Below are 25,910 nucleotides of genomic sequence, written 5' to 3'. Positions count from 1 at the left end.
CCCCGCAAATCTGCAGGGTCTTTTCATTTCATACTCCCTGCCCAGTGCCCTATAGAAATTGCTTCCTCCACAGTCTCCTGGGGACTCAAACATGGTCAAAACACATTAAAAAACAGATACCTCCTTTAATAGTGAAACAGAATAACCAGCTGCAAGTCTTGGGGTCGCCTCCGCTGCCCTTGGTCTCTGTCTCCAGATGTGCTGAGGGAGCCCCCGGGGCCAACAGAGACCTTCAGGTCCTAGGGTAATTTACTGGGAGGCAGTTTGGCAAATGGAAAGCCTGATTAGGACGCTGTCAGATTAATCCTTTGGTTCCAAGTGTCAAATATCTGTGGCTAAGAATTGGAAAGAATATTATTTTCTTTCTGAGAATTTGCAGATTGGCCAGCTTTGGGGGAGGAATTTCATTAAAGAGGTTGGTGGGGAGCATGTCTGTTTATGGAGTTACTGTGGTTTCCTCGCTCATGATCATTTAATACTCCCACCCACACGGTCTAGCATAATAAGCACAATTGTTCCCATTTTATAGATGTTTTACAAACGTTATTGCTTACATGCAAAAGAATTACGAACTGTTAACCTCCAGTTTGCACCCGGGCTTCCTGCCTTGAAAAATTCTACTTTTCTTCCTTAATGCTTACCTAAAATACAAATTAAACCTTTTTTTTTAAAGCATGAAACATCTCCACGTTCACCCGCTCCATTGGGAGTAGGAGCCTGGGTTTGCTGTCTGTCCCTCACTCATTTAATCCTTCTCAGGTAGAGGACAGGTCTGGAGAAAAACAAAAGAGGACCCCAATCTCTAACCTGCAATTATTGGGACAGATAGGTTTCAAAATCAGAAATTAAAATTTGGGTTTTATAAAGGAATTATAGTGATGTCCTATATTATGTAATACCTGATAGCATCTGGGGAAAGCCCCCCGAAATGAATCGTGCTAGTATTTCTGCAGTGAAATATTCATACCGAGGGAGACAGATATAGATTATAAAGAGTCACTTATAAATTTATGTTGGGTTTTTGCTACCAAGTTAAAATTGCCAAACTTTGGGATTTGGGAATCACTATAAGGGATGGTGGGCTTGTAGATTATATTTAAGGGCTCTTCTGCTCATAAAAATCCCCTCCAGATTAACCTGGCAGTGAAGAGACGGAGTGGTACCTTGGTCTGGACTCCTTTCAGCTCTGGCAGAAGAGGAAGCCCCGCTGCCTGGGCATTTCCAAGACACAAGGGAAGAGGAGCCAGATGCGCTGGGCTCTCTTGCTGACTGCCAGGTGTGTTCCTTAGGGAAAGTACTGCACCTGCCTGGTCTACTAAGTCGGGGAGGGGACATAGGGGAAGCCTTAGTTGCTGCCATGGTCCCATGTGGCTCTGAGACCCACTGTGAGCCTATACAGACCTTCAGACCAGGGCTGAGCCTCCAAGCCCTCTGTGCCCTGGACAGGCATTACCCACCACCACCTCCCAACCCCCGACTCATTACTGAGGGTATGGGGTGAGGGGCTTGACTGCCTGGGTCAGAGTTTGACCCCCTAGGCACCAGATCAGCTGGGACCTGATGACTTATCAAAATGTCTGTTTCTTTCCAGATAATGAGCATCATAATCATGGCACCCACCTCATAGAGTGAGTGAGGGGCTCAGTGAAGCTAATGCATGTTTGGCTCAGTGCCTGCAACATACAGGATGCATGTTACATAAGAAATGGCTTATATGACTCTTACTCCAGAGATCAGGCCAGCGTCAGTGTCCTGGGGCTGCCATCACAAGGTACGCCAACCTGTATGGCTTAAAACAACAGAAACTGATTCTCTCACGGTACTGGAAGCTACAAGTCTGAGATCAAGGTGAGCAGGGTTGATTCCCCTTGGAGGCTCTGAGGGAGAATGTTTGCCATGCCTTTCTTTACCTTCCGGTAGCTGCTGGCAATGCTTGGCGTTCCCTGGTTTGTAGCCACGTCACTCCCATCGCTGACACATCTTCTTGTGGCCCTTCTTGTGTCTTTGTGTGTCAGCTCTCCCTTTCCCTTCTCTTGGAAGGATACCTGCTTTGGATTGAGGGCTCACTCTAAATCCAGAATGATCTTATTTCAAGATCCTTAATTACCCCTGCCAAGCCCCTATTGCCATAGAAGGTCACATTCACAGGTACCAGGGGTTGGCACTTGGACATCAGTTTGACCCCCTTCCAGGGTAAGGTACAAAGTTTGCAGGGTTGGACAAGTGGTCGGCCACAACCCCCGCCCACACGTGATGATGGATTGATAGCCAACCCTCGTGGGGTCCCTTGACTATGAACCCTTGTGTACAGGAACCATTGTGATGTAGGATAAAGGGTAGGGGTTTTGGAGTCTGGTGGATCTGGCTGCAAGACCTCATCACCGAGCCAGTTTACTTCATCAGAGTAAGGCTCAGTTTCATTGTCTCTGAAATGGACACGATAAGCCCTATCTCAGACTGTTCCAGTGAAGCATACAGACAATAGATTTGCAGAATCTAGCCCGTAAAGCACTCTGTAGACGGGAGACCCCTTCTCTGCCTCCGCTGGCCTTTTAACTGATGACATGAAAGCTGTCAGTGCCTAGAATCTTCTTTGAAATCTGGAACTGCAATAAGGCCCACACATCCTTAAAGCTCTCCAGTGCCAGTCATGGCATCGCTCAAGGGGTCTCCGCCAACGCCAAGGAGCCTTTGAGGCCCAGCTTTGTGTTTCCAGCAGAATGTCTGATTACTGGGAGCCCACCTGTTAATTACCAAGTGCTGGGGAGTCTCCCTTCAGAAATACTGTTAACAACGCAGTGCACATCCCCTAGCTTTTCCAGTACCCAGAGAGGCCTTCAGACCCCAAAGACCATGAGGAGATCACCGAAAAACCACGCGAAACAAAACAGTGTCTGGGCAGATTCCTCAAAACCCTGTGCTGTCACAGACACAGGTCACAGGGTGAAGGTCATGCCCACCTGGCAAGGCATATGGCCCGAACACTTTATCTTGTCCTTTTTTTTTTTAGAAATTAGTTTGTTTATTTGACAGAGAGACTGTGAGAGAGGGAACACAAGCAGGGGGAGTGGCAGGCAGAGGGAGAAGCAGGCTCCCCACTGAGCAGGGAGCCCAACTCGGGGCTTGATCCCCAGGACACTGGGATCGTGATCTGAGCCGAAGGCAGATGCTTAACGACTGAGCCACCCAGGTACCCCTGTCTTGTCCTTCTGAGACAAGCATCCCACAGGGCAGTCAAGCCTCAGTACAGGCAGGTTGGGAAGCCTGTGCCATGTCTCACACATGACGGGTCTTCTCCATCACACACAGCACTCCTGGCACCACTTCAGCTCCTCGGAACATACTGAGCCTTTCCTTTCCCAGCTGACCGTTATGGCACAGGCGAGGTTTCCATTTCTGCAGAAAGTGCTGGAATATCTACTCCACACACAAGGTACTGCATTCTAACTCTTGATGATTTAATTCTTCCCTAATAGTAGATGCCAAGGAGAATGTTTTTGTATATCACAGTTTGCTTTAATTCCTGTCCTGAGATCTTGCAGAGTACAGAGGGATGCCGCTTTTTCCCATCTGGGGTGAGGCATGGGGAGGCCGGCTGTCTCTCCATGGGCCCCCAGCACATGGGGAACCCTCTTTTCACTCCACTGTGGAAGGGAGTTTGGCTGGTAGGCATTCTCCTTGGCTCTTACACCCACTTCCCTTATTCTGGAGCCTACTTTTTTGGAGATCCTCCCCAAATTAAACAGTTTTTTCCCCCCCAACAGCAAAGGGCACCCTGACCCGGCACAGCCCAAGCGTCATTTCCCTCCACCCACTCACCCTGGCTCTGAGCTCTTTGTGAAGTCAGGAGGTTCCCGCCACCCTGCCTGCCCTTGCCCGTGGCCGGCGCTGAGCAAGCAGGGAATGAATAACCACACGAGAATCCCAGGCTTGGCTACGTAATGTTCTGAGGCACTAAGCAAAATGCCTCCAACATAGCCTTTCAGTTAAAGTTTATCCCATTTACAGATAAGGAGCATGAGCCGAGGGCTCCAAGGTGGTGGGCGTCTAATGGGGTCGCTGAGAGAGAAAGGGGCACCGGAAACTGAAGACTAATGTTGCTCATAGACTTGCAGGGCTGAGAAGGGGTGTACCAGGAAGAAGGGAAAGGATGGGACAGACGAGTTGGCCAGGTGGCCAGGAGGTAGGGCCCCAGTGGTCAAGGCTGGCCAGGGGGTTCAGGAAGATGGATGAATGGGGCCAGGGCACAGCTAACCCCCTCCCCCACAATCATGGCTCACCAGGCACACACCCTCCTCCTGTCGACTCAAACGGGTCTTGCTCCCGGGGTGTCACCTGATTCTTGATTGGAAATGCTCATCTTTTCAGTGGTGAGGCAGGACTGGGGCTTCCTGGGAAACCTGGCCATCCATTATTCTGCAAAATTACCATGTCTGTCTCCTAATTTCCAGGGATTTCCTTTCCTTCCCCTGGCTCCCGCTCTGTCCATACAACAGAAGGAGTGTGTGGATGGACCCCACCCCAGAGCATGCTCTGCTCATTCCACTGTTTTTCTAGATGCAGGTGTCCGCTGTTGAAACCAGCCTAAGTGGCCATTCATGGAACTGACCGCTTGGCCAGTGGGATTCCAAGATAAAAAAAAAACATAGTCCCTGCACTCAAGGCAGGAAAGACAGGCAAAAGGGTGCTAAAGGGAAGGAGCCAGGTCCCTCCCATTTCCTAGGGAATTTGGGGCAGTTTAATAACTACAGAAAATTTTAGGGAGGGAACATCAATAAGTGCTAATGACTATTAATAATATTAATCATGATTGAGTCATGGGGATATCAGAATGAGGTGGTGGTATTTCCCCTGTGGCAATAGAAATGCCTTTAATGGAAATACATTTAGTTCATACTCAAAGCCTCGGGGTTTAAATCCTAACTCAGGAAAAGAAATGCAGAGCAATATCCACCCGGGCACACTAATGGACAAAAATACCAACAACACCGCAACCAAGAGTAAAAGGCAGGACCCGAGGTCACCTGAGTGTTAAGACTGAGTTCTTAATAATATGGAATTTGCCAATGATCACGAAAACTCGGAGAAAATATACCCATCCTTTGACATAAATTCATTTCTAGAATTCTTGGTTGGACCAAACTCCCCAGAACAGAAAAATCCTCAGTTCTGTGATAGTCAATGCTACTTTAGGATATATATATATATATATATATATATATATATATATATATATATATATATATATTTCCCCCCCCCAAAATAAGGCAGTCATTTCCCCCCCCCCAAAATAAGGACAGTCAAAAAAATTTTTTTCCCAAATGAGTAGCCATGGGGTTTTCTTTATCCAGTGATGAGTGATGTCCCAGCCATCTGCAGGGAGTGGCCGGCCTGTCACCGTGTGGGCTTCCTCATGTGCTTACCTCCTGCCAGCTGGCATTACCTGTTTGGTTCACACCTGCCACAGGAGTGATGAGGCAGCGGGAGGAGGCTGTGCCCAGGATGCGGCTGGACAGGCCAATGGGTGGGTTGGGGAGGCAGTGATCCCTGCCGATGTGAGGTCAGCGCTCAGACGGAGGAGTCAGAATTGCAGAAAGGGACGCTGTGGATAGTCGCATGGCTCCAGGTCTGAAGTCTGTGATCCGTCCACAGAGCACTGAGTTGGTAGCAGATGGATGGATGTTGTCCTCCTAGATCTGCCAGAGACAGCGCCATGGGCCATTCCTAAGGAACTTAAAGTCAAGTTGGAGAGAAAGCCCATGTGAGGGAGAAGACCACTCTAGCCACCAGGTCCCCTTCCCCTTCACGAGAGCCCTATGACAGACCTCGACCTGGTCTTGCTAACTCCCCATCCACTATCTCCATCTCAGTCCACGCTTGTAGCAGACACCAGAGAGACCTCCCTAACCGGCACTTTTCAGAATTCAACGTGCATGTGACTGTCCTGGGGATCAGGTTGAAGGGTGGATTTCCTGAGACTCTGCATGTCTCCCAAATGCCAGGTGAGGCCAAGCCTGCTGGTCAGCGCAAAAGCAAGGGCTGAAAGCCCAGTGAAGAGTTAAAAGCATGTGCTCTAGAGTACCAGCGCTGTGACCTTGGGAACGTCCCTCGGTCTCGCCGTGCCGTTTCCATCTGTGTACAGAGTTTTTGTGGTGGTGATTACGTGGCCACAGAAATGCCCAGGCCACTGCCTGCTTGGGGCGCGTGCTCAGGAGTCTGTGCACACTGCACTCGCCTCTCTGGGCTGTGGCAAGTCCGCCGCACACTCACAGCCAATGTAATAGGATCACCCTCGTGCCCTGCCCTCCTCCGCCCGGTGGCTTTTCCCTCCTTCGTGAACGCCTTTTTCTCCCCATCCACCTGGCAACGCCTTCATTCTTCCAGGCTCCCAGGCCTCAGAGCTCACTCCCCAGGGGTCTGTTTAAATGTCTCAGTAGCACCTCGCCCGTGAGCTCCAGGGACCAGAAAGTGGTCACCCTTCGGCATCCCAGCTTGTACATCACCCGGCACATGCTGGGTTTCACCGGAGGACCAGGAAGGGAATGACACGACAGATAGGTCCTTCTGTAACTGCTGTGCCTGGAGGTTCTGGGCCCCGCTCTGGATCTACGGAAGCAGCATTTCAGTGCGTGAATCTCGGGGCGGGGGGGGGGATATATACACGATCAGCAAGAACTTTCTCTTATTTAGCTACTTGTTTACCTAATTATATGAGTATGGACTGGTGGCTTCTTTTTTATTCAACGGCTGATAAGGCATCATCATCACTATTTGCAATGCCCACATTGTCGCAGATTTATAGCCTTCCATCTGGTATCCGTGTCGTTTGGACATGTTCTCACTACTGTTGGAGTAATTCCTTGCTTTCTTGTGCAACAAGCCATTCCAGAGTCATTTCGTGGTGTATTTCTTGCCAAGTACGGCAGGTGATTCTGATGCACACCTGAGTTTGGAAGCCATCGTGCCTATTAGTAGCCTCAAATCACCATTGGTGTTAGTTCTGTTCCAAATGGCAGGGGGCGATTCTCAGTCAGGAGCCAGTAAAGGGAGCTCAGGGTCCCTAAGACTTCCAGGAAGTATCCCTGAGGACAGCGAGCTCACCACACAGGCACAGAGGACTCAGGAGAGCTGCCTGGCAAAGGATCCCAGGTACTGCCCGCCCAGCCAGTTATAGGTGGCGAAGGCCCAGAAGCATCTGAGGCAACAATTGAGGGAAACGGAAAGGAGGTGACACAGAGAAGGACTTGCTGAGTGGAATGTGTTTCCCAACAGGTAGAGAGAAGTCATCTTTACTCTACCGGTCTGCATGGGCCAGTCACGGTCATGAGGTCTGGGCCCCAGGGAGTCCCCAGGGGTGGAGGAAACTGGCAGCTCCCATCGAGGAACACGGTGTGGTTCTCCTCTGAAGGCAGCCAGGGGCTCGCCAACGCCTTGCACGAAACAGCATTTTCTTTTCCTGAGGAACACAGAGCACTTTCACAGATGGCTCATTTGTTTTCAACTATTTTTCAATGCAAAAATATTTGTACAACCTAAACAGAGATGAAAAAAGTGTTTTTAAAAGACATACTAGCCTGTACTACCTTCACAACTTTTCTGTAAATCTTAAATTATTACAAAATAAGTTCTTTTCTTTTATTTTTTATAAAAGATTATATTTATTTATTTGACAGAGAGAGAAATCACAAGGAGGCAGAGCAGCAGCAGAGAGAGAGGGGGAAGCAGGCTCCCCACTGAGCAGAGAGCCTGATGCGGGGCTCAATCCCAGGACCCTGGGATCATGACCTAAGCCGAAGGCTTTAACCCACTGAGCCACCCAGGTGCCCCCCAAATAAGTTATTTTAAAGACTCACCATTTTCATCACTGTGGTAGAGAAAATAAAGCCCTCAGCCCCCATGTTTGTTCACATACTAATTCCCTGGAAAGGGTTATGCAGAGGCACAGTGTGGAAATGGAGGAGTGTGCGTGTGCGTGTGTGTGTGTGTGTGTGTGTGTGTGTGTGTGTACAGAGAGATAGAGAGAGACTGAGACTTGAAGACAGCACCCTGCTGGCTTTGAAGGTGGAAGCAAGGGCCATAAGCCCATCTCTAGAAACTGGAAAACGTAAGGAAACATATCCTCCCCTTGAGCCTTCAGAAGGCATGCAGCCCCGCTGTTCCCTTCATTTTAGGAACCATCTCAGATGTCTGGCGTCCAAAACTAAGATAAATTGGTGTTGGTTTAAGCCTCTGCACTTGGGGTAATTTGTTATAGCTGCAATAGGAAACGAATACAAACATTAATTTAAAAATCCTTTTGCAAAATTTTCCACATTGTTCTTCTGTCGACCGGTTTGCTTTTCAGTCATACCCTGTTCATGGGTCCACGTCACATTCATGGACTGTTCGCGTGAAAATGCAGCTGTAACCAGAAACACCCTATTTCTTTCCCCACCGTGGGAGCCCTTACCACCCATCTTTCTGTGGTTGCTGCTGCTGTCCTTCTGCACTGATAAATCTCGTTAACCTGAGGTTACCTCCTCAATAGGAGCCTCCTGCTCTGACATTACTGGCCTTTAAGTGAGCATCTATTACTATCCTTTTCTTGAATGCAAATACAAATAGGCTTTCACCTGTGCAGATGCCATAAACGTTCCCAGATGCAGACGGTCAGCTGTCGGCAGGATGTTCCTCTACCGATGGAGCACAGATCCCCTCCCCCACAGCCAGCCCCTCTTCTCTGCTCTAGGCAGATGGTCCCAGCTGACCTGGATGGTTTCCAGCTGACCTGGAAAATAAGCCATCTGTAGTTCAGAATCCCCTTCTTCCTTTCGCTCACAGCCATGCAGGAGCCATGGAGATAGTGGTTTGTCTGGGTGCCTGGTGGCATCCAGCTCCAGAATAGTACCCAGGTGAAGCCAACAGGTGGACCCTCAGTGCTCATGCCATTTGCATTCTCGTGTCACCCATAGAGGACCCAAATTCCCATTTACCCATCACCAGCCTGGAGACTTGGCTGCCCAGGGAAGGAATGGGCTTTCCAATCAGGCAAATCTGTATATGGGATAGTCATTAGGTTACAGTCCTGTGGTCGATCATATGCTACAGAATAAAATATTGAATCATTAACTTCAGTAAGAAGGCACCAAGGACAAATAAATATAGAGTGTATCTTCCGTATTCACTTCCAAGCTCATCACACTAATGGCTGGTGAAACCATAGCCTGATGGAGCTGTGGGAAATGTTTCAGGCCCTTCCGGTTGACAGTGTCTTCTTTCATTCTCTATCGATCTTCTGTACCCACACACTTCCTTGTCGCCCTCCAGTCTGCCCTGGATGGCTCACCCCTTCTGCGAGGGCTTCAACTAGAATAGGAAAGGGGTCTCTTTCTCTCTTGCTACAACTGCTCAGAGTTCATGTTTCTAGGCCCTCTGTTCAGGAGCCCGGCTCTCCTGGTCACTATCTGCTACTGCATGGGCCTGTGCAGATGTAGATGCTGAGATGCGGGCTGCCCAGAACCTTAGACGGCCCTCGCTCTCTGATGCTTGCCTAACCTGACCACCCATCTGTCTGAGTCATGCTATGTCCTGGGGAGGAATTTCCTTGTGTTTAGACTGGTGCTGGTAAAAACTTCTCACCTGAGAACAACTTGGAAAAGGCCCTTTGGAGAGGAAATAATTGATTTTGTGGTACTTCTTTGTATTTTGACCTCAAGCCTACCCTGGTTGCAGCAATAAGCCACATCTCTGTGAAATTGTTCCATGCCTGGGCCGAAATGGACCCCACAAAGAAACTGTAAGGTCTCGATTAAATGAACCACGCTGATCTGCTTCTTTTTGCCCTTGTATAGGAAAGCTACCTAGGGTTGAATATCCATCCAAAAGCTCTTCGTTATCAAGAAAAGGCATTTAAAAGGCAGTACTTAAGGAGGGGAAAACAAGGTTTTCCAAAATAGAAATCTGAGAGATTTTCAAGCAGGTTAAGTTCGACTTGGGTGAGACTTTCTTCCTGGTTTGATTTATTCTAAAGGAATCAGTATGTCTTGGGGTGGAGATGGATGGGAGCGGGGGCGGGGGTGCGGATTAGAGGGAATGTGGCTCGTCTGGCTTGTGGTTGCTGAGCCCCCAGCTAGATCAGATGGCTTGGGCTCACCATCATGAGGTGTTGGCCATGAGCTCTCTCAGGGCAAGCTCACAGGGGAGCAACTCCTGCATTTACGGGAAGACTAATGTTTATGGCCAGCATTTCAGGGATCACAGAATTCCTGGGCCTTGTTCCATCTAGCCATTGCCCCTACTTGATGTCAGACACAGTTAACAGTTCTGAGGGGGGGATCCCTTGGGTTCATCAGAGGCAAACAGAAATTTCTGGATGTACAACCCTATCCATTCCCCTTCCTCCATGAGAAAGGAGCTTTGTCTGGTCTGGCTGACTGGACCTGGCCCAGCCCTGACCCGCCACCGTTCAGCCAGCTTCCCTGCGGTGGTGCTGAGGGTAGTGAGAAGGACCAGGTGTGGTATGATGGGCTTGGACTTCAGTGTTTGAAAATACAAATGGGGTGGGGCCCCCAGAGCAGGCTGTAGGTTTTTGTCACGGTTCTAGCTTTGGTTTTGAGTGATGGTTTTTCAGTCCTTGTTACGTTACAAAGTAAAACAAAAAGCCTAAGGAAGCAACAGGAGGTCAGATGTGGACCAATGACAATAGCATGTCATGAACAAAGAATGGTGATTCACCCATAATCTGATTCTGTGTACCTGAGGGTCAGAAGACAGAGACAGGAATAAATGACAGAAGAACCATGTGTCAAGTGGCCACAACAGGGCCTTTGCTAAGTTAGGGAAGGTATGGGGACTCTGGCTGGAACACTTCCTCCCCCTTTGACTGCATCATGACATCCAGAGGGGAAGGGACAGGAGTTTGGGCAAGGAGGGGTAAGGGGGGTTGCTGGCAAAGGCTGGTGGAATGCTACAAGGTCACCTGCATGAGTGCAGAGTTTCCTTTCCTGATACCCCTAGAAAAGGATGGGTCAGTCTCTGCCTGGGAGAAGCTGGACTCAGGCCCTTTGCCCAAGTTCGGGCCTGTCAGTGGGGGAAGGGTGCCTGTGGGACTTGTTCCAGCCTCCCGGACACCCCCCCACCCCCTGGGTCACAAGGCTTCCTTCGGTTCCCGGAGCCCTCCAGAGCCAGCTTGACACTCATCTCACATTCTCACAACACCAACCAGGAGTCAGGTTCATGGTGCCCAAACTGTAAATAGTTTGGGGAGCCATTTTAGAAAATGAACACCGACTTGCCAACACACAAATTAGGTACAAAAACATGTTTATTTAGAAGTGCGCGTTACCTACCTGTTCAATTTCAGTAGGTTCACAGTGAATTTGCTCTGGGAGGAGCGATCATCACCCTCGTTTTAAAGGTCACAAATTGGAGAGTCAAGTTGGTGAAGAGACTTGCCCAAGTCAGACACTGGGCCTCAAGGGAAGTGGCGTTCAGTTCAGTGTGGCCCAAATTAGTAGTAACATCCCATGACCTGTAATGGTGGTGGTGACAGGAGTGCTACTGTTCTAGAAAGACTGGTTATTGGATTTGCATCACAAAATGATTTCTGTCATCAGCCAGTTAGGTGGTGTCTATCAGGGACGTATTTGGTGCTGGGAGCAGTGCGGGGCACTGGGAAGACGGCAGTCATGGTGACGAACATGGGCTCTAGGAGAGGGTTAGATGACTAATGACTGATGTGGCCACCTTCGAACACCAGGGGAGGGGAGATCAGAGAGCAAAGCAGATGGATTGTGTTCTACCAGCTGGTCCCAGAGGCCTTTGGGAAAGAGCCACATGTCTTTAGGAAAATAACTGGATGAGTCTTTAGATATGGAAAGTGAGAGCCTGGGTCTGAATTAGGAGAAGGCCTCAGAGAGGTGGTGGGAGGCCTTCAGGGTGGGAGCAGCGCTCTAGGGGGACCAGATGGGATGGGGTGGGAAAGGAGAGAGGAGGATGGGCAGAAACGTCTGAAGCACAAAAACCCCCAACAAACCAGGCTGTCTGTAGGCTATTTTGTGCTGCCTTGTTTTAATGATGTAAATCTCCTCCATATCCCCAAGGCATCAGTACCCTTGGACCATACACATGACCTTGAGGGAAGGTGGGGAGGGGAGGTTACATGGAGCCTGGAGCTATTACATTCCACATCTGGGTTAGATTTAAAAACTGAAGAGAGTGTAATGAAGTGGAAGCAAGAAACTTGATGCCCAGGACTTTGCTGGAAGCCCCCCCATTGGTAGAAGGCAGATTGGGGATTTGGGATCATCTCCACTAGATCTTGGAGGCAGACAGGTCCCATGGGACATCTGTGTTGTAAAAAGAAAGCACCCCTATCAAGGTCCATGGGCACCAAGTCCCCACAACTATGCCATACACATTATCTCATTTAATCTCCGCCTCCTCCACCCCCCAAGTCATAAGAAGAGGATGCTTATTTCCCTGCTGCCCATGTAGAGAACTTCAGGCTCTGACAAGAGCAGTAACTATTAAGAACGGATGCATCTGGTGTCACTCTCCTCCCTAATTCCACATCTCCATCAGCCTGGCTGAGATATTCCTTCTGCTCTGGTTCACTTCTAGATCCATGTGCCTGAGGTTTCCTAGGGCAGACTAACAACACAGAGACTGTGGACAAGTTCAAAGCTATGGGGTCCCCACAGTGCAGTTGCCTGGCACATTCCTTTCCACACTCCCCTCTTCCTTCTCTCCTGCCATGGTCCCTGTTGGGCTTCTCAGTGAAGGCAGTGGAATATTACTGACCCAGTCACTGGTTCCCACCTCTGAAGTGGGGACATCACTCCTTCTCATTGCCCAGACTCTCCCCGAACTCTTGCCAAATGTGTGGAAGCTGCTTTGAAGTGTGACCTTGTACATGAAGTTAAAATGCTAGAAGAAAATACATATTATCTTTTTTCCCTGCCTCTTCACAGAAATTGAACAAAAAACATTTTAATGGAATTGTTTAAAGAAGGTGAGGTCTCTGAAACTTGACCGTAGGTAAAGTACTGGGTCATGCCAGCTCATTTTGACATGTTGGCCATCTGACTGCCACCAGGAAACAGCTGCTGGTTTTTTCCCATGGTAAAGTGTTAAATAGCTGTCAAGTCAGATCTTAGGTGACAGCAAGCATCCAATTATCACTAAAAATGGAGTCTGATCCCAGAGACCTGCTAGTCCTCGGAGAGTCAAGGGGAAGTCCATGTGCTGGTTCAGCTGAGCCCACGCATCTAGGAGAAGCAAATAAAAATGGTTATTTGCTGAGTGCCTATTGTGGGCCAGCCCCTGGGGAAAGCATGCACCATCTATCTTGTCCTAATGACACAATAAAGGGGGTGCTGTAGTTACCCCCATTTTACAGAAGAGGGAATTGATGCCCATGGTCACCCACTGCAAGACTCCCAGCCTCAGGAGCACCCTATCAGGGCAGACCATGCGTCAGCCTACCCTGAGGTGGCCAGAGGGCCCAATCCAGCAGGAAGAATGTAGCTAACAGAGGCCGTGTGAAGGCAATCCTGGCGATTAGTTTTGGGCATGATGTCTGATGTTTAAAGAAGGTTTCTTTATGTTTATAGAATTAGATTAAAAAATATATATGGGGGGACGTGCCTGGGTGGCTCCGTCAGTTACGCATCTGACTCCGATTTTGACTCCGGTCATGATCTCAGGGTTATGAGATCCAGCTCTATGCAAGCAGGGGGGTCTGCTTGAGATTCTCTCCTGCTGTCCCCCCACCACCACACATGCATGCATGCTCTCTCTCTAAAATAAGTAAATAAATCTTTGAGAAAAAAAAAATATATACACACACACAGATACATATGGGTTCTTGCTCTAAGCAAGATGGAATAAGTGCACTCTGGTGCCTAGGTGGCTCAGTTGGTTAAGCACCTGCCTTTGGCTCATGTCATGATGCCAAGGTTCTGGGATCCAGCCCCACATTGAACTCCCCCTGCTGTGCAGGGAGCCTGTTTTTCCTTCTCCCTCTGCCTGCTACTCCCCTCATTTGTGCTCTCTCTCTTTCCCTCTGTCAAATAAATAATAAAATCTTAAAAAAAAAAAAAAAAAAAGGAATACGCACACTCCACCATGCCTTTCCTATTGAATGCAACACTGAATCCTGGACAGACTGCCTGGAGCAGCTATCTGAGGACAAATGAAAGGGAATAGGAGCAAGTGGATTGGGGAAAGAGATCAGAATTTCAAGTGCCACCAAACCTGGATTGAGTGTCCCATTTTCTCTCCTCTGGAACCATCTGACCTCTCAACTCCTAGGCAGCCTGAAATGCATACCAGATGAAAACAGAATGCGCTGTTAAAGTAGCCCTCGCTCTCTGGGCCAAGCGGTGGGGGAAAGGGTCTCTGGGCGGGGGGGGGGGGTGGGGGTGGGGGGGAGGGATCAGAGAAAGTGAGGAAAGTCCCTGGTTGGTTCCTTCCATTCCCCCACCTGGACCCCCAGCTAATCCCATAGCAGCAGTAGCCATGGTGACAATAGCCAAGAAGGTGCTTAAAGCTCTGAGAGAGGAAAGTATTCCTTCTGACCCCAGAAGCTATGTTCCCCAAATCCCATTGCTCTTCTTTTCTCTCTCGTTCCACTGCTTGGCCCCATACTCCTACATGCTCTAGAAAGTGCCAGGTATATCAGGGAAACTAATGCCCTAGCTCTCTGACCAGAGGGCCACAGGGAGTGAGAGCATCAGTATGAACTCAGAAAGGATAGCACTTAAGAGAGACGCATATGAATTCCTGGGCTTATGTCTTAAACTCTATGTGCTTTGAGAACTGGACTGTGGATTAGAACATCACCCAGGCTCCCCAACGGCCACTGGGTGACAAACAAAGAACAGATCCACACAGCTCTGCTGAGTCTTTGAAAACTGAACTGACATTGGAACCACAGTCCACAGAAGGCAGGTCAGGACTGGAGGTTGCAGCTTAGCCAGATCCAAATGCCTGCTAAAGCAAATTGAAACAAAATCCAGCATTCTCTTTAGGACTTAAACAAGACACAGATTCTCATAATGTGATACTCAAAATGACTAGGATATAATCTGAAGCTACACAGCATGTGAGGAACAAGAGAAATACCAACTGATGAGGGAAGGAACAACCAAGAGGTACCCACTATAAGAGGATACACGTGTTGAAATTAACTAAGATTGCTAAAGAAACTATTGTAACTGTGCTCCAAGAAGTAAGGGCAAATTCTCTTGAAATGAATGGAAAGATAAGAAAAAATATATAGATATGCAAAGAAATAGAAGATAGAAGAACTAAAAGGAACTTGTTTGGAACTGAACAGTACAATAACTGAAAAACTGAAATAAAACACTCAGTGAATGGGTCAAGAGCAAACTAGAGAAGAGTAGAGAAGAGTTGGTGACCTTGACAGATCCATAGGAATTATCCAATATGGAAACAAAGAGAAAAAAATTAGAAAAACAATGAACAGAGGCTTGAGGTTATGTAGAGCTATACCAAGAAATCTAACATTCATCTTGTCAGGGTCCCAGAGAGGGAAAGAGGTATGGTGCAAAAAAGAAGTATTTGAAGAAATAATGGGCAAAAGCTTCCCAGATTTGGTGAAAGACATAAACTTACAAACAGCTCAGTGAATCTCAAATAAGATAAGCCCAAAGGAATCCATGCCCCGAAGCAGCAAAAACAAACTGCTAAAAACTAAGACATAGAAAACCTTAAAATTGTCCAGAGAGAAATGGCTCTTTGTAAGAGGGAAACATCCATCTATATTATTGTGGATTTCAATGGAGGCCAGAAGGAAATCAAACAATAGTTCTAAAGTGCTGAAAGAGAAAAACTGTCCACCCAGAATTCTCTATCTGGTGAAAACGTCCTTCAGGGATAAAGGTGAAATAAAGACTCTCAATGAAGGAAAACAGAATGTAGCAACAACAGATCTGTTCAAAAATAAAGACTAAGGGGCGGTTGGATGGCTCAGTCCATTAAGCATTTGCCTTCGGATCAGGTCATGGTCTCAGGGTCCTGGGATCAAGCCCTGCATCGGGCTTTCTGCCTGCTTCCCCCTCTGCTTGCCCTGCTTGTGCTCTCTCTCTCTGTGTCAAATAAATAAATAAATAATTTAAAATAAATACTGAGTGAATGCTTTCCCCCCTGAGATTTGGAACAAGGCAAGGATGTTCTGGGAAAGGAGAAAAAAATATAGCACTGGGGAATGAATCAGCGGTTGCCAGGGAGCAGGGGTGTCGAATGCGTGACTGCCAAGGGGGAGCACAGGGAGTTTTGGGTGTGGTGGAACTGTTCTATATTCTGGGGTGATTACATGACACTACATATACGGGAAAGCTTAGAATGGATACATCCAAAAAGAAAAATTTTTTTCTAAGAAAGAAGAGCTAATGTCAGTGTGTGAGGTATGTGCATGTGTGTGGATGTATATTTGTGTTCTGTGCCTTAAAACAGTACAAATGTATCAGGTATGGTCCTGAGGTTATGGCACCAACACAGGTCTCTCTGGACTACAGTTGAGATGCTGGCAGGGATGCATTCCTTGTTGGAGCTGCCAGGGTGGCCTCTGTTTCGTCTTTCCCCACTTGCTTGGGGAGGCCACTCCCATTGCTCCGCTGGCAGCACCGACTTCCACCTCACAAGCCACCAAGCGTGGTCCAGTCCTTCCCTTGCTCTTTTCTTCAACATCCTCTCAGTCTTCCTCTTCTATTTTTCTTTTTTATCAAAGTGAAATTCACATAACATAAAATTAAACTTTTTCATGTTCCTTTCAACGTAAGTGATGTAGTGGCATTTAGTACTTTCATAACGTTGGGTAACCACCACTTCTGCCTAGTGCCAGAATGTTTTCACCGCCCCATGGAGCCATCACTCCCCATTTCTCCCAATCTCAGTCCCTGGCAACCACCAGTCTACTTTCTGTCTTTACTGCTCCAACTGTTTGGGGAGTTTTGTGTACATGGAATCACCCATTTGGTGGTCTTTTGTGACTGGCTCCTCTCACTGAGTTGTTTGGAAGGTTCTTTCTCATTGTTGCATGGATGAGTATCTCATTCATTTGTATGACTGTGTAATATTCCACTGTACCACATCTTCTGGTATCCATTCATCCCGTGGATAGGTTTTAACCATAAAATTTTATTTTTATATATATTTTTAAAGATTTTGTTTATTTATTTGACAGAGAGAGATCACAAGTAGGCAGAGAGGCAGGCAGAGAGAGAGAGAGGAGGAAACAGGCTCCCTGCTGAGCAGAGAGCCCGATGCGGGACTCGATCCCAGGACCCTGAGATCATGACCTGAGCCGAAGGCAGCGGCTTAACCCACTGAGCCACCCAGGCTCCCTAACCATAAAATTTTAAACTATGTACATAAAATGGTGTTTCACCCAAGACCAATCACATCAGAGCCTCGGAAAGGCTGGGACCTTGTGACATGGCACTTTGGATTTCTGTGTGGTTGTGATGTATAGCCAAGATTAGGGAGCTCTGCTTTCAGATAATGTTTTGGTGATGAGCTGATGCATAATAAGCTAACCCCAAAATTAGCATTCTAGTGCAAGCATTATTTTATCACAATTGTACAGTCTGGGCTGTGTTAGATGTCTGGCTCTGCTGCTGGGTGGCCAGAGGTCACACAGGTGACACACTGAGCCAGTGGGTTGACAAGAGACTAGGTTCAGCTCTGACACAAGACAGTTGGGCTCTTCTCTCTCTCTGTGTCTCACGGACTCTCCCTCTATATATGGCTAATCGGACTTCTTAGATGGTGGCCCAGGGTGGCCCAAAGCACAAAAGAAATGCCACCAGGACTCTAGACAGCTTAGTCCCAGAACTGTCGCAGCATCTTTGCTGTGGTTAGAGTTAGTCACAGATCTAGTCCACGCTCAAGGGAGAGGACCAAACTGGGGCACAAATACCAGGGGGGGGATGGTTGGGGGCACGACTCACTGGGGCCTCCAAGGGAACCCAGTGCCAGTGGAAATTTCCTGTCAATGTGAAAGCATTTTTGAAAAATCAAGGAATTCTTCACACGTGAAAGCCAACAGACTTCCCATACAAGTGACTGGGACAAAGTGGAGCCCCTGATTATTCCCAGCATGATAATAAGCAAGACATTAATATTTTGAAAATAAGAGTTATAATTCATTGCTAGTGACCTGCATGAGTTCTGAGCTCTTCCCTCAATCAGGTGGATAGCCACATTCTGGAATTTTTTCAACAATGAATGGTGAATAATGTTTAAAATTGATGTCATTGACACACCTTGCTGTCTATTACCAGCTAATCGTAGCCCTCGGTGACAGCTCTGGAAATAGAATGTTTTTACTTTCAGTTTATTATTATTTTTTATTATTTTAAAAGTATTTTATTTATTTGAGAGAAAGAAAGAGAATGGGGGCAGGGAGGGAGCAGAGGGGGAGGGAGAGGGAGAAGCCGACTCCGTGCTGACAGGGAGTCCGACACAGGGCTCCATCCCAGGACCCCAGGATCATGACCGGAGCTGAAGGCAGATGCTTCACTGACAGAGCCACCCAGGTGCCCCTATTTTTACTTTCAATTTGAAAATAAACAAACAAATGAGCTCTGAGCCTCTCTTTGTCGCTTTCACAGCACAGACCGCACGTGGGAAGAAGAGCAGGGACAACATCACAGACTTTCTCTCGGAAGGAACATGGTGGTTGGTTCACTGGGGCTTTTGTTCTGGCGATGGCGAAGGTGAGGGGTGCCTCCATCCTGACCAGCACTGCAGAAACCTGGAAAAAGAAGTGGGGTGGGACCAGGGAGAGACAAAAGGAGGGCAAGACGAGCTTCCTCTCATCTCCACAAACTCATCTAGAACTCTCCACCAAGTTCTGGAAAGCCATCACCTCCCAAGAAAACCCTGCCTCAGTAATCTGCTAGGTTCCTATGAATTAGGCTCCTCCTCCTGCTGTTAGAAGAGATGAACCTAGAACCTAAGAGGAAGCAATGTAATGCGTCCTGTTCATTTATTCACAAACTAGTGCTGGAGCATCTATAGTGTCTCAAGTAGCTAGGTTCACAGATATGAACAAGAGGGTTTCGTTCCTGGGACACCTGTGAGGGCTCAGTGAGTTAAGCATCTGCCTTTGGCTCAGGTCATGATCCTGGGATCCTGGGATCCAGCCCTGCGTCGGGCTCCCTGCTAAGCGAGGAGCCTTTTTCTCCCTCTCCCTCTCTGCCCTTCCCCACCACCTGTGCTCTCTCTCTGTCACTCTCTCTTAAATAAATATATAAGCAAACTAAAAAAAAAAAAAAAAAAAAAAACAGCGGTTAGTTCCCTACTCTTATGACCATAAAGTCTAACAGGATAGGAAGAAGAGCACAGAAAATAAACACGTAAATCAGATGGTGATAGGGCCGAACAGGAACTAAAATGGAGTAACGGCACAGGATTCTGGAACCCATCCACCCCTGCACTTGCTAGGCAGCTACTGTGGGTAAGGCCTTTACCACTTCATGTCTCAGCTACCTTATCTGCTATGTGGGGTTAACAGTGGGACCTACCTCCCGAGATTGTGAGAATTTTGCAAAATCTTACCTATTTCATGGGATTACTGTAGTGCTCAAACGTTGTATGCAATAGTGTTAGGTACCTTCATTATCGGTAGTTTCAGAAGAACTGTATTTAGAATTGCTCCAAGCTTCCTCTCCCACCTCCACATCACTAGGTTCCTGCTGCTTTCCCATGTGTCAAGGAACTGGAGATGTCGTGAATCTTAGACTCGTTTGCCTCTGCAGGCCCTCCTGAAAGGCCGTGTCTGCTTTAAAGGAGTATAACTCTTTAAAAGCAAGTAAACACTGTGCTCCTACTGGGAGTGTAGAACGCTCTTGGGGTTAGAAAAACCTGAGTTTGAAGGCTGGTTCTGCCTGTATCTGCTTTGTGATCACGGGCAAGTGGCTTAACCTCTCTGAGGCTCACTTCTTCCCAGTTTCTAAAATGTGACTCGTTACACCTGCTATTCAGAGCTGATTTGAGGTCAGGAAAGTACCTTTTATTAGAGTAGCTATTTTTGTTATTATTAGGTCATGTAATGCAGGAGCTAAGCAAAGGTTTATTCTGGACACTGAGTGTAAGCAAGCAACTTCACAAGCGGGATGCACACCCGCAAAGGAGAAAGAACTAATAGGAAGACAACCCCCTCTCCATCCTGTTATTGGACAGGACAGTAGGGTCCCCAACCATGGGGTTACTGAGGGGTCAGAGCAGAAAGAACCCTTACCGATTAGTGGCCTGACACTTCATTTTTAGACAGAAAGGTGGACAGCCATGACTCCCCCTAGGCCACAGGGTCCCTGAAAGCTCAGTTGGGTCCCCTGAGTTTGGGGTTGTCACTGGGTTTCTCTAAACACATGTGAATCCTCCCCAAACAGTTACCAGGATGACAACAGCCCCTGCAGTGATGGATGGGCCGTGAGGTTGCCATGAGGATGGTCCCTTCCCAGCAACAGGCTTCTTGTCTTGGTTCTTGTTTGAGCATCACTTGGTGGACATGACCATGTATTCCGGATAGGGAGTCCTTGGCCAGTTGCCTGTGCGAGTTCATGTGAACACACAGAAGCATATGCTTACAGGCACAGATGCATCCATACATCTATTTTACATATAAATATAAAATATTTTCTTCTAGCCTAAGGCTTGTTTTTCATTTTCCTAAGAGTGCTCCTTGATAAGAGGTCTTTAAGGAAGACAATTTACTGGTTATTTCCTTTCTAATCAGTGCTTTTCTGTCCTGTCTTAAGAAACTTTATTCAGCTCTGTGTTCTCACAGAAGCTTTCTGGTTTGGCTTGAGGTGCTTGTGTGTGTGTGTGTGGTACGAAGTAGGGGTCAAGGTTCTTTGTTTCTACTGGGTATGTCCGGTTGCTCCAGTATGATGTGTTGCAAAGAGGATCCTCTCCCGATGTAGGTTCAGTGACTGCCCCTGAAGGTCCACCTCTGTGTGCCCTGTCCCCTTCCGCTCGTGCGCCCGCCTACCTATGCCGGTCCCACACTGTCCTGGTGACTGTACCTGTTTACCGTCAGCCCGGGGCTCAGGCAGCCTAAGCCCTCCAACTTCAAGTTTCTTTACCAGTGTCCTGGCAAATCTAGGTTCTTTGTATTTCCACTAAATTTTAGATTTAGCAAATCGATTTCTGCCAAAGGTCTGCCAGGATTTTTCCTTAATACTAGATTTGTTTTTAGAGAAGTTTTAGGTTTACATAGAAATTAAGCAGAAAATATATACCGAGTTCCCAGGTACCTCTTCCTCTCTCCACCCGCCCCGCCCACCCTGCCACAGCCCACCTCCCCACTTCTCCGATCGTGAACACGGTGCGTGAGCGAGGTATGCCTGTTAAAATTGATGAATCCAAATTGATAGACTATAATTAAAGTCCATGGTTTACATGGGGTTCACTCTTTGTGTTCTTACGCTCCCGTAGGTCTTGACAAGTGCGTAAGGTTGTGCACCCATCACTATAGTATCACGCAGAACAGTTTTTATGGCCCTGAGTCTCCTTGGCTCTTCCTATTCATCCCTCCCCACCCCTCATCCCTGACCATCACTGATCTTCTGTCTCTATAATTCTGCCTTTTCCAGAATGCCATGTAACTGGAACCAGGCTTTCAGACTGGTTTCTTTCATTAAGCAATATGCATTTAAGGTTCCCCCGGGTTTTTAGGGGCTGATAGTTCATTTCTTTTTATTGATGAATAAGTCTGCATTGTCTGGATATGTTACAGGTTGTTTATTCACCTACTGAAGGACATCTTGGTTGCTTTCAAATAGCAGCAATTAAGAAGAAAGCTGCAGTAAACATTAGTGTGCAGGTTTTTCTGTGGGTAGGTTTTGCCCTTATTTGAGTATCTCTATATTATGCCTCTCCTTGCTTTCTGTAATCCTTCTGTGGAAGGAAAAAATTGTTTTAGGAAAAGCAAGAAAGGGGGTCCCTGGGTGGCTCAGTCAGCTGCCTTTAGCTCAGGCACTAAGCTAAAGGCACCAAGCAGCTGCCTTTAGCTCAGGTCATGATCCTGGGGTCCTGAGATAGAGCTCCACTAGGAAAAGCAAGAAATTCCCTTGTAAAGGAGGGAAGAGTCTTTGTTGAGCAGAATGCCTTGATGAGACTTTGTGGCTATGGATAGACAGCTTGGGGGCATGTCCCTCAAGATTAGAACTAGAGAAACCACATATTTTATTATATAAACCAGGACAAGTTAGAGGGAAAGAGGGCCACTATTCATTTCACTGACACCACAGACATAACCTTGTTTGTTCTCTGCAAACCTACACATATGCTTCCCTTTAGTAGAAATGAAGCCAAGAGGTAACAAAACCATTGTGCACTGAAACAAACAAACAAAACCACAAGTGGACTAAATTGAAAATCACGTGACTGCCGAACCAAGTGTTGGTGAGGATGTGAAACAGTTGAAACTCTCCTATAAGGCCAAGGTGGGCAGAGGGCATGTAAGGTGGTATAACCACTTCAGATATCAGTTTTGCATTTTCCTAAAGAGTTACGCATTCATGCTATACAACCAATCATTCCACTCGTAGGTATTTACCAAAACAAAGGACAGTGTGAAACCCAAAGACTTCTCTGTGAATGTTCCTGGGAGCTTATTTATTGTAGCCCCAAACTAGTTTCTCATGCTTCAAGTATACCTCAATGAAGTTGGAAAACTTTCTAAATAATTAAAAATAAAAAGGAATACTCTTTTTAAAAAAATTTTATTTTATTTTATTTTTTTCAGTGTTCCAAGATTCATTGTTTATACACCACACTCAGTGCTCCAAGCAATACATGTCCCCCATAATACCCACCATCAGGATCACCCAACCCCACCCTCTTCCCCTCCAAAACCTTCAGTTTGTTTCTCAGGGTCCAGTCTCTCATGATTCATCTCTCCCTCTGATTTCCCCGAACTCCTTTCTCCTCTCCGTCTCCCCATGTCCTCCGTGTTATTCCTTATGCTCCACAAGTAAGTGAAACCATATGATAATTGACTCTCTCTGCTTGACTTATTTCACTCAGCATAATCTCTTCCAGTCCCGTCCATGTTGCTACAAATTTGGGTATTCGTCCTTTCTGATGGAGGCATAATACTCCATAGTGTATATGGACCACATCTTCCTTATCCATTCATCTGCTGAAGGGCATCGTGGCTCTTTCCACAGTTTGGCAACCGTGGCCATTGCTGCTATGAACATTGGGGTACAGATGGCCCTTCTTTTCACTACATCTGTATCTTCGGGGTAAATACCCAGTAGTGCAATTGCAGGGTCAAGAGAGGTTCTTTTGCCTTTTTTTTTTTTTTAAGTTGGTGGGGGGGTGGTTTGAAGTAGGTGAACCAGGGTGAGGCGGAGGGAGGTGAAGGGGAACAAAGGGACCCAGGAAGCAGTTGAGTCTGGAGGAAACAGAAGAGACCACCAGCGAACATTCCCAGTGAGGGAGGGATGGGGCCGAGGGAAAGGGGATGCCAGAGGCTTTAAGACTAATGACTGACAGTCTGTTTTATCTGCTGTGCTCTTCTCTGATGGAACCCCCACACTTATACCCTGAACCTCTAATAAGAAAGGTAATGGCCTTGACTGAGTGTTGTTCAGGAGAAATCAGGTAGAGGAGCTGAGCCTCTCTGGGCAGCTATGGGATGGCGAGACAGGGGCAGCTGAAATATGCAAGATGAGGGAGAGATCCGGAATTCACTGGAACAAAAACCTCAGGGTGACCTGGTGACATGTCTGTCACGAATCCCCACTGAGATTGGGAACTTGGCTGGGGTCCTGCTACACAGGGAATGGAAGGTTGAGCTGGTATCACATGACCACCCAAGGACAGGAAGCAAGGGTCTGGCTGACATCTGTGTGACAGGAGTCTGGCAGAGGGCAAGGGTCCCATCATTCCTGCTGAGGGCCACACCCTGTGGCCGCTGCTCCTTCCAACAGAGATATTGCCTGGGGCCTTGGTCAGAGGGACAGAGTGGTGGGGGTCGCTGTCCTGCTTCTTAGTGGGTGGTTTCAGAGGTAAACAGTGATTCAGGGGAAGGGAGAGGTGCTGGAAGGAAAGAAGGGAAAGCAGTTTTCGATGTTCAGCTTCAACATCCATGGCTCTGGAGATACTGTGATGGGTGTCATGATCTTTGCCAAAGGCCTTAAGAGGCCAGCATTCCCTTATAGGGCTTCCTCCTCAGCAGAGATGGTCGAGAGGCCCTGCAGCGTGTGGGACTCAGTGCTAACAACACTAACTTACTACATCAAAAAGAAAAAAGAAATGAAAAAAAAAAGAGAGAGAGAGAGAGAAATGAGAAAACCAAAAAGAATATTGAAAAATGAGAAATAAAGAATGAGAAGAATAAAGAAAAAAATGAAAACGAGAAGAAAAAAGGGTGATAAGGAATAAAGCAAAAAAAGCAACACTGGGAAAAGACTAAAAGTAGAGAAAGAAAAATGTTAAAACTAAAATAAGAAAAAAATGAGGAAAATAAAAATTTAAAAAGAAAAAAGACAAAAATGAAGGAAAAAAGGGAAAAAAGTAGAAGAAGACAGGGCAAAAATGACCAGCAACATACTGTGATATTGTATGATACTGTGATACTGTGACATAGGAAGAAATAGGTGTTCGGTCTTCACCAAACACCAGGACCTGGTGCCCAGCTTCTAAAACCCTAGCTATTTCCCGGAGGATGGGGGAGAGTGAAAGGAACGCCTTTTGTTATTCGTAATAAGCCCCTTCAAAACCGGACAGGAGGTTCTGTTAATGAGATGAGCGGTGGCTCCCAGCCCCCTCCCGAGCTTTAGAAGGGGGGGCAGGTTGCCAGAGAAACCGACCACGCGATTGGTTGGAACTCCTTTCAGCCACTCTCCTTTGCCACCCCTCCTGGTCCCCCAACTTCCAAGGAGAGAAAAGGGGCTAGGGATTAATCACCCATGACTAAGGATTTAAACACACATACCTCTAAGAGAACCTCCATAAAAATCCCTGAGTGAAGGGGTCAGAGCTTCTGAGTCGGTGAACGTGCCCAGGTGCCAGGGCGGGTGGCACACCCCGGAACTCTGCAGGGACAGGAGCTCCTGAGCTTGGGGTCCTCCATGCTGCCACGTGTAGCTCTTCATCTGCCAGTTTGCATCCTTTCTAACTGACCAGTCATACCAAGTAAAGTGTTTCCCAAGTAAAGTGATCCTTATAGCAAAGTATCAGCCCCCGGGGGGAAGGGGTTGGGGGGTGGAAACCACCATATCGCAGCCAGGTCAGACAGAAGTGACGGTGAACTGGGGACTTACCTCTTACACGTGGCTTCTGAAGGAGAGTCAGTCTTAGGTGACCAATCTCTTTAATCTGTGGGGTCTGCGCTGATTCGGGGCAAGGTCAGAATTCAGTTAAATTACAGGACATTCAGCCAGTGTTCTCAGAATATTGGAGAATTGTTTGGTGTGAAAAACCCACGCATTTGGTGTCAGAAGGGTGGTGAGTGGAGAAATAGCTTTCTTTTATAGACAAAAATTGAAGAAGGAAAGAAAAGTTAACTTGGGTGACAGTCCCTCAAGTGAGCAAAGCCAGCTTCCTAAGCTAGAAGGATCAAAAACCTAACTAAGCCCAGCCAGAGACTTTTAAAGACGCTTGGAATTAAGTAACAATGGCTCCTTATGAGTCATAGTAAGAAACGCACCTTTCACTGCCAGGGAGGCTCCACAGGTTTCTCTCACTTTGGGGAACCCAGAAACCTCTCATCTTAAAAAAAAGTGGATAGAACCCAAAGAGCTTTTTTGTTCATGTAGATCATAGCAGTCAATATTTACCTTATTAGAAATGAAAGCCTGTGCGATGTGTCAGTGGCCCTTTAATTTCTGGTTGGAAAATCTATAATAATTTTTGGCTTTTAAAGAGTCTAGAGTGGGGCGCCTACG

General features: G+C 47.3%; 2 long non-coding RNA genes across 2 annotated transcripts; one reads left to right on the top strand and one right to left on the bottom strand.

Moving 5' to 3' along the window:
* Positions 1-1,671: 1,671 nt before the first annotated feature.
* LOC116569679 lies at positions 1,672-18,698 on the top strand. The gene is made up of 3 exons (XR_004277139.1): positions 1,672-1,848; positions 9,831-9,958; positions 18,618-18,698. It is a non-coding gene; the product is annotated as an uncharacterized LOC116569679 (long non-coding RNA).
* LOC116569160 lies at positions 12,044-25,570 on the bottom strand. Its single transcript, XR_004276888.1, has 5 exons — positions 25,287-25,570; positions 19,567-19,786; positions 18,625-18,760; positions 13,188-13,247; positions 12,044-12,326 (listed from the first exon to the last, which is right to left on the bottom strand). It is a non-coding gene; the product is annotated as an uncharacterized LOC116569160 (long non-coding RNA).
* Between the last annotated feature and the right edge of the window lie 340 nt (positions 25,571-25,910).

This window comes from Mustela erminea, chromosome 11 (genome assembly GCF_009829155.1).
Source record: "Mustela erminea isolate mMusErm1 chromosome 11, mMusErm1.Pri, whole genome shotgun sequence".
NCBI classification, from domain to species: Eukaryota; Metazoa; Chordata; class Mammalia; order Carnivora; family Mustelidae; genus Mustela; species Mustela erminea.
This window is presented reverse-complemented; position numbering and strand designations above follow the sequence as displayed.